Source organism: Macaca fascicularis, chromosome 1, assembly GCF_037993035.2.
Source record: "Macaca fascicularis isolate 582-1 chromosome 1, T2T-MFA8v1.1".
NCBI lineage: Eukaryota > Metazoa > Chordata > Mammalia > Primates > Cercopithecidae > Macaca > Macaca fascicularis.
In genome coordinates, this window is record NC_088375.1 from 169,457,082 (window position 1) to 169,470,191 (window position 13,110).

Consider the following 13,110-nt stretch of genomic DNA (forward strand, 5'->3'; position numbering starts at 1 on the left):
AAGCATCACATTGTACACCTTAAATATATACACTTATTTGTCAAGTATACTGTGATAAAGCCGGAAAAAAATTTTAAATTAAGTCTATTTAAAAGATTTTAAAGGGAACTAGAGTTTTTAAATCTATTGGGATACTGCAAAACTTATTCTTCCTACTTTTCTAAATGTGTGGAAATAACAAAATTAAAATGTGGGCTCATGGGCATCTCTTCCTTTTCTGATTTAAGTATAAGCTCTGGGTGACCTCAGGAGTTAGGTCATATGAGCCCAAATTACACTTTTCTTCAGAGACTGACCTCTTTAAATGTAACTCCAGGTTTGGCTTGGGTGGGGCTGCATAGTGGTAACTTTTTCCTAAATAAATCACTCCAGTTTATCTGCTCTGACAAAAATCTTGCTGGATCTAATATCACTTTTTAAAAAATGTCTTTATATCCTAGTTAGGTAAAAGAACCAGGTGGATGAAGAGCTGAAAGTATAATAAAAGATGGAATATCCAGAAGAGAAACTTTAAATCCATTCAGATAAGAATACCAGCCCATCTCTACCCTTCCAAATTGGAAGTATCAAGATGACAACTTAAAAATGGGTATTCATGGCCCTGCAGCACTTACAATTCAAAGAACTCCTTTCCTTACTGTAGAAAGTTGGTGGCTCAAACATGAATGTGCAGCACTGCATTGAAACCCCTAAGTCTGTGTGAATGCCAATCTGATTTCTGAGTGCTCACTGAGTTGAATGTGACAAAATCCACCCACACTACTGCTTCAGATACCTATTGCTTGTAAACTCTCCAATATTCCCTCCAAAGCCTGCCTTACTGCCTGTGAGTCATCCACATAAAATCCCCTCTCAATGCCCGTCAGGTTCTGCCTTTCCCTGGACAACCCACTCTTCACTAAAATGTCAAGATGACAACTGGAATAAAAAGTTGCCTGCAAGGGGAGGGGGGAGGGGGGAGGGATTGCATTGGGAGTTATACCTGATGTAAATGACGAGTTGATGGGTGCTGACGAGTCAATGGGTGCAGCACACCAACATGGCACAAGTATACATACGTAACAAACCTGCACGTTATGCACATGTACCTTAGAACTTAAAGTATAAAAAAAAAAAAAAAAAAAAAAGTTGCCTGCAAGGCCAGGCACAGTTGCTCACGCCTGTAATCTCAACACTTTAGGAGGCCGAGGCAGTGGGATCACTTAAGGTCAGGAATTCAAGGCCGGCCTGGGCAATGTAGAGAGAACGCATCTCTACCAAAAATAAAAATTAAAAAAGTAGCTGTTACTGGTGATGCACACCTGTAGTCCCAGGTACTTGGGAAGCTGAGGTGGGAGGATCACTTGAGCCCACGGAGTTCAAGGCTGCAGTGAGCTACAATCACACTATTGCACTCCGGCCTGGGTGACAGAGTGAGATAGTAAGCTCCTGTCTCCAAAAAAAAACAAAAGAAAAAAGAAAGAAAAGAAGACAGAGAAACAGAGAGAAAGAGAAAGAGAAAAGGAAAAAAAGGTACCTACAGCCCAAACAACCTCAAAATCATCTATAAACTCTTTCCCCCCAAACCTCTGCTGCACCAATGAAAAGCATTTTCTAAAGCAGTGGCTTCCAAAGTTATCTTCATTGGAGTATAGAAAGAAAATATTTGAACCTTGGGGAAGGGGGAGGTTCGTTCTTTTAAAAGAATGTCGCATTAGTGGACGGGCATGATGGCTCATGCATGTAATCCCAGCACTTTGGGAAGCCCAGGCCGGTGGATCACTTGAGGCCAGCAGTTTGAGACTAGCCTGGTCAACATGGCAAAACTGCATGTCTACTAAAAATACAAAAATTAGCCGGGCGTGGTGGCACATGCCTGTAATCCCAGCCACTAGGGAGGCTGGGGCATGAGAATTGCTTGAACCTGGGAGGCAGAAGTTGCAGTGAGCTGAGTTCACAGCACTGCACTCCAGCCTGGGTGACAGAGTAAGACTGTTGGGGGAAAAAAAAGGTATCACATTAGTGAAATTGCATGGGTAAATAAATAATTTATACATAATTATCCATATATTGAAGATGTAAATTCAATATTTTCACTGATAAATGTAAACAAAGAATTTTAGAGATCCCTCTTCTAAAGACCTGAAATCTTAGCGACAGTCCCTGCCTTGTGTTCTAGCTTCTGTGACCTTGACAAGAAAACAGTCTTTATATCCTTCAGATAGAGGATGACAGCTTGGGGTGGGGTAGGGGGTGGGGTAGGGGGTGGCGGGGGGTAACCACTAGAAAAGAATAGGAAGCTCTAAAAGATAATGTAACGTTAGTTCCTCCAACAAATAAAAGCTCAAATCTTATTGGCTAGTTTCCTTGTCTAATGAGGGTACAAGCCAGTCTGCTCAGCTGAGCTCTGGAGCCCTCTGGAGGAGTAAAACGCAAAGTGTACAACATAGGTTGAACTCAGCAAGACAAATTTCAAAAACATGTTGGATAGCACCTGCTACCTACTGGACTCTCACATTCAGACCTGCTAATGACCACAGATGATAATGAATTTCCAGTGGTTTAGACTACAAGCAACAGGTACCTGAAGCTGGTTTAGAAGGAACAACTACAGAAATAAATCATTCCACAACTTCAAGCATTCTCCATTTGATGAGACACATCAAAATCATCAAGGAAGACTCAAAAGAAAAAATCAGGGCCGAGTGCGGTGGCTCAGGCCTGTAATCCCAGCACTTTGGGAGGCCGAGGCAGGTGGATGACCTGAGGTCAAGAGATCAAGACCATCCTGGCCAACTTGGTGAAACCCCATCTCTTACTAAAAATACAAAAATTAGCCGGGCATGGGCAGGCACCTGTAATCCCAGCTAATCAGGAGGCTAAGGCAGGAGAATCACTGAAACCCGGGAGGCAGAGGTTGCAGTGAGCCAAGATCGCGCCACTGCACTCCAGCCTGGTGACAGAGCAAGACTCTTCCTCAAAAAGAAAAGAAAAAAATCAGTGATGATGGATGCTCAGATCCTGTCCCAGACTTCCTAGAGTAGAACATCTAGGAGTGAGAGCAGGACTTGGGTATTTCTAATATTTACCCCTGATTCATGACAAACCACCAAACTTCTCAGTGACAGCAACAGTGCAAGTATAATAACAAACACTCATCCGCCCCATTTTTCTGTCAGGCTTAACTCTACTTCTAAGCAGGTAACAAACCACTTTGAAGAACAAGTTGCCTCTATCTCATTTCATCAGAAGACAGCTGGGAAGGAAAGTCCTAAACACATGCAAATCTTTCCAGATTTATGAAGTCCCTAACTTAGTCACCTGTTTGAGCAGTTCTTCTCCAGAGGCGCTCATGTACTTGTCCAGTATCTTACCTCTAAGGGAAGTAGTGGCAGGGGAGCAAGCATGGTATATTAGTAAGAACAATGTACCAGACATAAGTCAAAGATCTGGGTGCCACTCACTATTTCAAAAGTGAGGAGAAACAGCCTTAAGGTAGACACTCTCAAGACTCAATATAACACATTAGGTATTAGCACATGCTTTGAAAACAGACACACCTGGATTTAATCCCTGGCCTTTACCTAGCCGTAACTATGAGAACTTTGGCAAGTTTCATATACTCTCAGATCCTTAGTTTCCTCAGATATGAAAAAAGGGGCCAGGCACAGTGGCTCATGCCTGTAATCCTAGCACTCTGGGAAGTCAAGAAGGATGGATCTCTTGAGGTCAGGAGTTCAAGACCAGCCTGGCCAATATGGCGAAACCCCATCTCTACTAAAAATACAAAAATAACCCAGGCATGGTGGCCCACGCCTGTAATCCCAGCTACTCAGGAGGCGGAGGCAAGAGAATCGCTTGAACCCGGGAGGTAGAGGTTGTAGTGAGCTGAGATCGTGCCACTACACTCCAGCCTGGGCGACAGAGAGGGACTCCATCTCAAAACAAACAACCAACCACCACCACCACCACAAAAAAAAAAAAAAAAAAAAAAAAAAAAAAAGCAAGGGCACATTAGTTTTCTAGGGCTGCCACAGACTGGGTAGCTTAAACAATCCTGGAGGCTATAAGTCCAAGACCAAGGTATCAGCAGGGTTTGTTCCTTCAGAGGCCTCTGATTCATAGATGGCTATCTCTCCTGCTGCCTTCACATGGTCTTTACTCTATGTATCCAAGTCCAAATGTCCTTTTCTTATAAGGACACCAGTCAGAATGGATTGGGGTCCACTCTAATGACCTCATTTTAACTTAATCACCTCTTTACAGACCTTATCTCTAAATATAGTCACAATCTGAGGTATTGCAGGGGCAGGGGGAGGGGGCATGGTTAGGACTTCAACACACGAATTCCGGGTCAGAGGACACATCCGCAACTCAGCCCATGACAAAGGGTAATGCCTACTGCACAGGGCAGTTTGAGGATTAAAAGTGACAATCCCTGCCGGGCACGGTGGCTCACGCCTGTAATCCTAGCACTTTGAGAGGCCGAGACGGGCGGATCACGAGGTCAGGAGATCGAGACCATCCTGGCTAACACGGTGGAACCCTGTCTCCACTAAAAATACAAAAATTAGCCAGGCATAGTGGTGGCTGTAGTCCCAGCTACACGGGAGGCTGAGGCGGGAGAATGGCGTGAATCCAGGAGGCGGAGCTTGCAGTGAGTGGAGATCGCGCCACTGCACTCCAGTCTGGGCGACAGAGCGAGACTCCGTCTCAAAAAAAGGTGACAATCCCTGTAAAATGTATAAGATGCAAAGTGCTGGGCACGTGGAGAGCGTGCTGGTTAATAAACAGTCGCCGCTGCTTTTGGTAGAGCTCACCTAGAAGCTCAGCTCATTTCCCAATTCAATACAAAAGCAGCAGCAGCAAAGAAAGGCCCTCATCCACCCACATTTAATTGCCCACATTTAATTCCTTTTCTGGGTTTTTTCTAAGAGTTTGGGAAGTCCCTGGTGCTCTCTGTGGCAGTTACAGCTCGGCACGGGTAGTCATTAGTCACAGGGAGCTCAACCCCAGCACAGCACAGAACCTGGGCACAACACAGCCACTACTTCCATAAGCCTCCTTCCCTTGGTTTCTCAGTTTGCCCCTTTCACCACCTACCTGACTCTTTAATAGTAAAGCTCCTTAATCTACTTTCCTGATCCAGTTCAACACCTTATCATGGTGGGGTTTCATTTGGGTTACAGATGGAGTCAACACAAAGACTCACTCTTAAGCTGTTGATAGTACAAGTGTACCTTGAGGCAGCAACACGGCACAACTTCTAAGGAACCAGTGCACGTGCAGGCTGTTAACTGTAACTAAGGATCCAAATCAAGAAAAGTGGCAAATTTGTGGTATTTTCTGTAGTGAGTGCCCTCTTCTAGAAGCATTCACAAAGACAAGACAACTATGCCTTCGAAGGAGCTGGACTACATGGCTTCCAAGTCTGCAGCTCAGCAAACATAGCCTTTATGCTTCACATATACGAAACTGTTCACAAAGCATTTCTATAAATTTACTTATCTCTTATTCTTCTCATTAACCCTATGAGGTGGACAGAGAAGTTATTACCGTCAGTTTAATTAAGTTTGGATTCAGTGAAAGCCAACAGCACAATGCATATGACATCAGGTCCTTAGATTTCTGCTAAAGTGCTCTCTCTTTCTATTCAATGATGCTGCTGTATCAGGCATATAAAAAGTAATCGTTAAAAAGAATCCTCCAGCCTGGGCAACATAGTGAGACCTCATCTCTACAAAAAGTACAAAAATTAGGTGGGCATGGTGGTGCCCGTTTGTAGTCCCAGCTACTTGGGAGGCTGAGGTAGGAGGAACGCTTAAGCCCAGCAAGTCGAGGCTGCAGTGAGCTGTGATTGTGCCACTGTACTACAGCCTAGGTGAGAGGCCAAGATCCTGTCTCAAAAAAAGAGTTGGGGGGAGGATCCTAGGCTGAGCACAGTGGCTCATCCCAGCACTTTGGGATGCTAAGGTGGGAACATCACTTGAGCCCAGGAGGCAGAGGGTGCAGTGCACTGAGATCATGCCCACAATGTTGCCCCATCTATCTTTCTTCTACCTACCTAAAGAGCAGAGCATCACGGTGGCATCTTTATCATCACAGTTACCACTTGTAGAGCATCCCTGATGTGCCAGATATATTATATGCAGAGGAAAAGCCAAAACTGTACAGGCTTGCAGAGGCCTACCCACCTGGGCCCCTGCCCTGCCACCTCTCTCACCTCATTTCTCTGTCCATGTTTCCATGCCAGCCATACTGGCGTCCTTGCAGCTCTCAGGCAGGCACGCATGTGCCCACCTTGGACATTCACAGTTCATGTCCCCTCCACTTTTGCTCCAGACTCCCATGTATATCCTCAGCTCCTCCAAATCTTGGCTCCAGTGGTGCCTTGTTAAGACTTCTCTAACTGCACTCTACCACATGCCAACAATCCTATTCACCCTTTATTTTCCTTTTGTTTTCCTTCAGAGTATATATCACCATTTGCCATATACGATTTACTTTATAAGTGCTTCTATTCCCACCAGAAGTAAGCTAAATCAGAGTAGAACATTTTAAGTTATTGTTTACTGCTATATCCTTAGTGCTGTAAGAGTGCTTTGCACACAGTAGGTGCTGAATAAAAATATTTGTTGAATGAGCAAATATTATCTCAAAAGTCACAATAATTCTGTCAGGTAGGCCTTATCCCCATTTGAAAACTGTAAAAACCAAGGCTGGGAAAAGTGAAATGACTTGCTCAAGATCACATGATAAGTGATGAACCTAGATTTAAATGAAGTGCTATTTGTCTCTACAATCACATGCCATGTACCACACCATGCTGTCTTCCTCCTGAACAGAAAACGGCAGACTGTGAGAAGCAAATTCTCAGACAGGGAGAAATGCCTGATCCTGATGTCTGTGACGGGCAGCTTACAAAACGACTTGAGGAATCCAAATCTTGTATGGCTTCAGGAACCGCCTGATCCAGCACTGCACGTACAGATGATTTTCTTCCCACATACACAACAAGAAATGTTCTGCACCTTGCTTTTTCTCTTTGGAGATTTTTTTCTGCATAATACATATTACTGTCTCATTCTCTTCTGCAGACACAGGGTCTTGGTTTGTTCGCTGGGCTGGTCTTGAACTCCTGGCCTCAAGCAATCCTGTTGCCTCAGCTTCCCAAAGTGCTGGGAATCATGCTCTTTAATAACTGCAGACTACAGCATGGTTTGGATAAAGCATAATTTAACCAATCCCCTAATGATGGACATCCAAGTTGTTTCCAGTCAAACTGCAATGAGCGTCTTTGCACATGACCTGAAACACATGACTAAGGAAAAGTTGATTCACAGTTAGGAATATAGATCCAGAGGCAAGCTGCCTGTGTTTGAGGTCCAGCTAAGCCCCTTACTTGTGACCCTGGTTACTTTACTTCTCTATGCCTATGAAAATAATAATACCTAATTCATAAAGTCATTATGAGAAATAAGTAAATTACTATATGTAAATTCCAGAATAGTGGCTAGCTCAGGATAAACTGCATGGCAGGGGGTGGGCAGTACTTGGAAAAAATGAAGGCAATGTGGGACTGGAGGTAAAAAGACAAACAGCAGGTTTGGGAACAAGAAAGACATGAAGGATAAAGATAGATTTGAGCTTTCAGCAAAGGATGAAAGACACACTAGGAGGCAGAATAATAATACCACCACCACCATCACCATCACCCAACATGAGATTTTCACATAGGAGAAAGTCCTCGGTAACAGAAAAGACAAGAAAGAAAGTCGCATCCTAAGGGGAAATCTAGGTTCTCTTTATTACAGAAAGTGGAGACTTCTGCAAATAGCATGGGTCTGTGGCGAGGAGGGTGGGGGAAACTGTCAGGAAAAAGGATTCCAGAGGGTAAGGTGAGGAGGGGAATCAATATTAGAGAAACCGAAGCAGATATAAAAGAAAGGAGAAAAGAGGATGGCTTACCTTCCTCTCAGAAGTGAAAGGCAGAGTTGGAAGTGACTGGCCTCGAAGAGTGCCATTTTCAGGGCAAGTGTGGGGAACTAGATAGACCCAGCAGTGGTCACAAAGGCCCTGCGGATAGGCTAAGGCTGCCTCCAAAGTTTGGGGTGCTATTTCACAGGTGTGGTGTCACAGGTCCTGAAGAGGGGCTTTCTCTCACTCTGGTTAGACATAAGGGCAAGGGCTCTACAAAGTGAGTAGCAGCATTTATTCGTCTACAAGACTTTTAAAATATGGATACTCAGCCGAGAAGAATGGCTAACACCTACAGTCCCAGCATTTTGGGAGGATTTCACTTGAGCCCAGGATTTTGGGACCAGCCTGGGCAACGAAGTGAGATCCTGTCTCTACAAAATAACTTAAAATTAACCAGGCATGGTGGTGTGTGCCTTTAGTCCCAGCTACTCAGGAGGCTGAGGCAGGAGGATCACTTGAGTCCAGGAGGGTGAGACTGCAGTGAGCCATGTTCATGCCACTGCACTCCAGCCTGGGTGACTGAGCAAGACTCTATCTCAAAAAAAAAAAAAAAGAAAAGAAAAAGAAAAACATACTTTTCAGCCACAGATCCTAACTTTAAGGCTTCAGGGCATACAATATGAAATGGTGCCTTAAAATGGTGGAGTCTATAAAGTAGCCTGGGAGCTTCAGCATTCTTTAAATTGATCTACATCCGTGTCACAAGTTGGGCTGAACAAATCAAAGCAATTCAGGTGTAATTCTCACACCAATCAGCTGCCAAGAACAGAACGTCAGATAAGGTACAGTCAGACCAGCAAATTTTAAAGCATTTTTAGTGAGGGTCATCCAGCCAGTAAGATCCCCTGTGGGCAGGGATCACTGACCAAGTGGAGTAGAATGCACACTCAAATTTTGTCAACAGGTGGCAGCATTTATAATTTTTCCATTTAGAGAGAATTACAAGTTGAAGTATGTTTTTACATTTACTAAAAGTAACACTCCAAGAAAGGCTTTCTAAATGACTGACTAGCGTTATTCTAGGTTCCTTAATTAGCCCATTCCAAATGTGAATATATTCCATTAATTGTTGAAGAAGGAGAAATGCCAATAGCTAACGTAAAATAAAGATCATGTTTAAGCATGGACTGCTTGCTTTCCTCCCGTTAGCTCCTCAGAGGGGACTGTTCCACCGCATGTTTCCACACCAGACTATCCCTATTCCTCATCCCCTAACCAAACCTAGAAAAGCTGCTCACTCTTTTCATTCAGCCAATCCAGACTGAAAGCTGAAATTTTATATTTTTAAATTACTTCCAGAATCTGTCTTGTTATATCACTAATTGTGACATCTACAGGTTGTTTTTTTTAAGACCCCCCAAGATATGTACTAAGTGCAGTGAGATATCATTAAATTCCTGACTGGTATTGCGTTCCCAGCAGTGCTGGCCACTGGGCCTTGGCACCTGCTCCTCCCAGCCATGCCAAGAGCCCAAGGAAGGGCAGCTGAAGCAGGAGGTGCCGCAGCAACAAGCTGAGGCAGTGGTGGGGAATAGAAAGTAGGACACTTCTGTTTTTCTAATTTGGAGTGCATTCACTCTGCAGGAAGGGTGCAGAGCCAGAGTCCACCACCACATTCCCAGGCAGCAAAGCAAGCCCTCCGCCTGATGGAAATGAAAGGGCAGTTCGGAAGGGCAACTTCCAACATCCGCCTGGGGTTGGCAGCTTGTGAAAAGGCTGTGCGACATCAGCCCCCTTCCTACCTCCATTAAGATCTGGAGCTAACATAGTTGCTTCAGACCACCGATCTCTTCCCAGTTGTTGAGTAAGTAAGAACCAAGTTACAAATGCAAGCCATTGTTCATGACACTCAATCACTGAATGATTAGCTTAAAGTTGAAAGCAGGTGGTTGGTTATTCTTCCACAGCCTTCCCTAGCCCAGGATTTCAAATCATTCACACCACCAACTGAAAGCCTTAGTAGCAAATTAATCACCACCAAAACCTGCTTCATAAAGGCCTTTTCTCTCTCCTATCTTATACTTTCCTTATCTATTTACACAATGTTTACTTGTACATTTGTATCAAAGACCTCCAGATTCCATGTCATCCAGTTATTATTAAAAGATGGTGAAAAGCAGCAGCAGCTGTCCTACTATTAAAAAGTCAAAAAAAACAAATGCCAGCAAGGTTGCAGAGAAACAGGAACACTTATACACTGCTAGTGGGAATGTAAATTAGTTCAGTCACTGTGGAAAGCAGTGTGGAGATTTCCCAAAGAACTTACAACTACCAGCAAAACCATTATTGGGTATATATCCAAAGAAAAATAAATTGTCCTACCAAAAAGACACATGTATTTGTATGTTCATAATAGTTACTATTCACCATAACAAAAACATGGAATCAACAGAGATGCCCATCAATGGTGGACTGGATAAAGAAAATGTGGTATATATATACCATGGAATACTACACAGCCATAAGAACGAGATCATGTCCTTTGTAGCAACATGGATGCAGCTGAAGGCCATTAGCCTAAGAGAACTAGCACAGGACCAGAAAACCAAATACCATGTGTTCCCACTTACAAGGGGTAGCTAATTGAATACACATGGACACAAAGATGGGCACAACAGACAACAGGGACTGCCTGAACCAGGACCAGGGTGCAGAGGTTGGAAAGCTACCTGTCAGGTACTATGCTACCTTGGTGACAGGATCATCTGTACACGAAATTTACCCATGTAGCCGGGCACGGTGGCTCACACCTATAATCCCAGCACTTTGGGAGGCTGAGGCGGGCAGATCACGAGGTCAGGAGATCGAGACCAGCCTGGCTAACATGGTGAAACACCATCTCTACCACCAACATAAAAAAATTAGCCGGGCGTGGTGGCGGGGGCCTGTAGTCCGTGTAACAAACCTGCACAAGTTATCCCCTAAACCTAAAATGAAAGTAGAAGTAAAAAAAAAAAAAAAAGAAAAGAAAACAAAAGCAGCAGCTGTGCTCCAGATGTTGGCAACTGAAGTTTATGCTCCCTCCTGTCACTCTGTGAGCCCCATACTCCCCACCGTGCTGAGCGCTCTAGAACCCACTTCCTGCTCATGGAAGCTTCCTGGGACACTAGTTATAGATCCCAGGGTTTGAGAAATTTGAAATAAGTGGGTCCTGCCCTCAGGAAGCTTATAGGTTAATAGAAAAAGACCCCCAAAGCTGAGGTGGGAGGATTCCTTGAGCCCAAGGGACTGAAGATGCAGTGAGCTGTGATCGTGACACTGCACTCCAGCCTGGGTGACAGGGCAAGATAGAGGCAGGAAAGGAGGTAAGGAGGAAGGGAGGAGGAAGGAAAAAGAAAGAAAGAAAAAAAGACTTTAAAAACCTAGATATGCTACAATCACTACTGGGTGATCCACTAACAAGCAGAAGATAAGTACTCCAGAAAATTTGGTTTTAAACCACAAGTGTGCATCTTCAAAGAGGCTTAGGGAAATAAAAGATGAATTCCTTTCAGGTAGGAATTCTTGGGGAAATTCCCAAATGGCTTCACTGAGATCCTCTGGGATCATCGCAATGATTTTTCCTGAATAAAGACACAGATAAAACTGTTACCTTATAACCCTCATTCTTAAATAAGTTACACTAAAATCACTGAGCCCTTTCCCCATAAGGGCAAATGCATATTCCATTGAGGAAGGAGCTGTCATCTGCAAACCCCCTGCTTAAAGGCTCTTCCGTTTAAGAATTCTGCTCGGTTTGTTTGTTGTTTTGTTTTGTTTGAGACAGGGTCTCGCTGTCACCCAGGATGGGGGGCAGTGATGTGATCATAGCTCACTGCAACCTCTAACTCCTGGGCTCAAGGGTTCCTCTTGCCTCAGCCACCCCCCACCCAAGTAGCTGGACTACAAGCAAACATCACCACACCTGGATTTTGTGTGTGTGTGTGTGTGTGCATGTGCGTGCACACAGATGGGGTCTGGCTTTGTTAACCAGGCTGGACTCAAGCAATTCTCCTCTTTGGCCTCCCAAAGTGCTAGGATTATAGGCATGAGCCACCGCGTCTGGCCTGCTTGCTTGTTCTTTGAATATAAGTCCCCATATACAAATTAGGGGAAAACTGGTCCCACTGTATTGCAATTAAGACTAAAGAAATTTGTAAATGATTTCACCATAGGCCTGTATTTCTATCCCCAGAAAAGTAACAGAATCCAAGTATACCTTCTAAAGGCTCAGCTACAGATTGCAGGCATGACCTGTCTACAACTGGATGTATAAGTCTTTACCACATGCCAAGCACTGTTATAGGTACTGGTAATACAGCCATGAACAAAATGGACATAACCTGTGCTTTCTGGGGCCTGCACTGGTGGTAGAGGGATAGGGGAGGAATGGAAAATCAAATATGCTGATAAATACATAATGTCACATTATAATAATGTAAGAAGAGTGACGTGGGTAGACAGAATGGTACAAGACAGACCTTCTGAGGAATGGTTATCTGTGTAGGGATCCGTATCCAGCAATCCACCCAGATATCTGGAGACAGGGCACTGCTGGTAGAGGGAACAGTAAGTGTCAGGGCCCACAGCACAGGTGCACGGCATGTACAGGTTGAAAAATCAAACAGTTACGGAATATAAACAAAGTTTCATTCTCTCCTGCCTCAAAATAAAAGATACGAGTGTGGCCGGGCGGGGTGGCTCAAGCCTGTAATCCCAGCACTTTGGGAGGCGGGCGGATCACGAGGTCAGGAGATCGAGACCATCCTGGCTAACACGGTGAAACCCCGTCTCTACTAAAAAATACAAAAAACTAGCCAGGCGAGGTGGCGGGCGCCTGTAATCCCAGCTACTCGGGAGGCTGAGGCAGGAGAATGGCAGGAACCTGGTAGGCGGAGCTTGCAGTGAGCTGAGATCTGGCCACTGCACTCCAGCCTGGGCGACAGAGCGAGACTCCATCTCAAAAAATAAAAAAAAAATTTAAAAAAAGATACGAGTGTGCCTGAAAGTAGAAGGAAACACAGAAGCAAGAAAAATTTAAAGTATAAAGACAAAAAATAGTCAATAGAATATCCAATAAAAACAACATCAAGTTATTCTATTGACTTCAAGTATGAAGAAATAACCGGGGTGAAAAAAAATCACCTTGAAACAGGTGGAAAAGGGTTGTGC

The 13,110-nt window shown here is 44.2% G+C and overlaps 1 protein-coding gene across 12 annotated transcripts in view; it reads right to left on the reverse strand.

Annotated features, from left to right (window-relative positions):
• The window catches only part of AK4 (adenylate kinase 4), an 85,634-nt gene that overhangs the window by 14,933 nt on the left and 57,591 nt on the right, over nt 1–13,110 (reverse strand). The window lies entirely within an intron of this gene.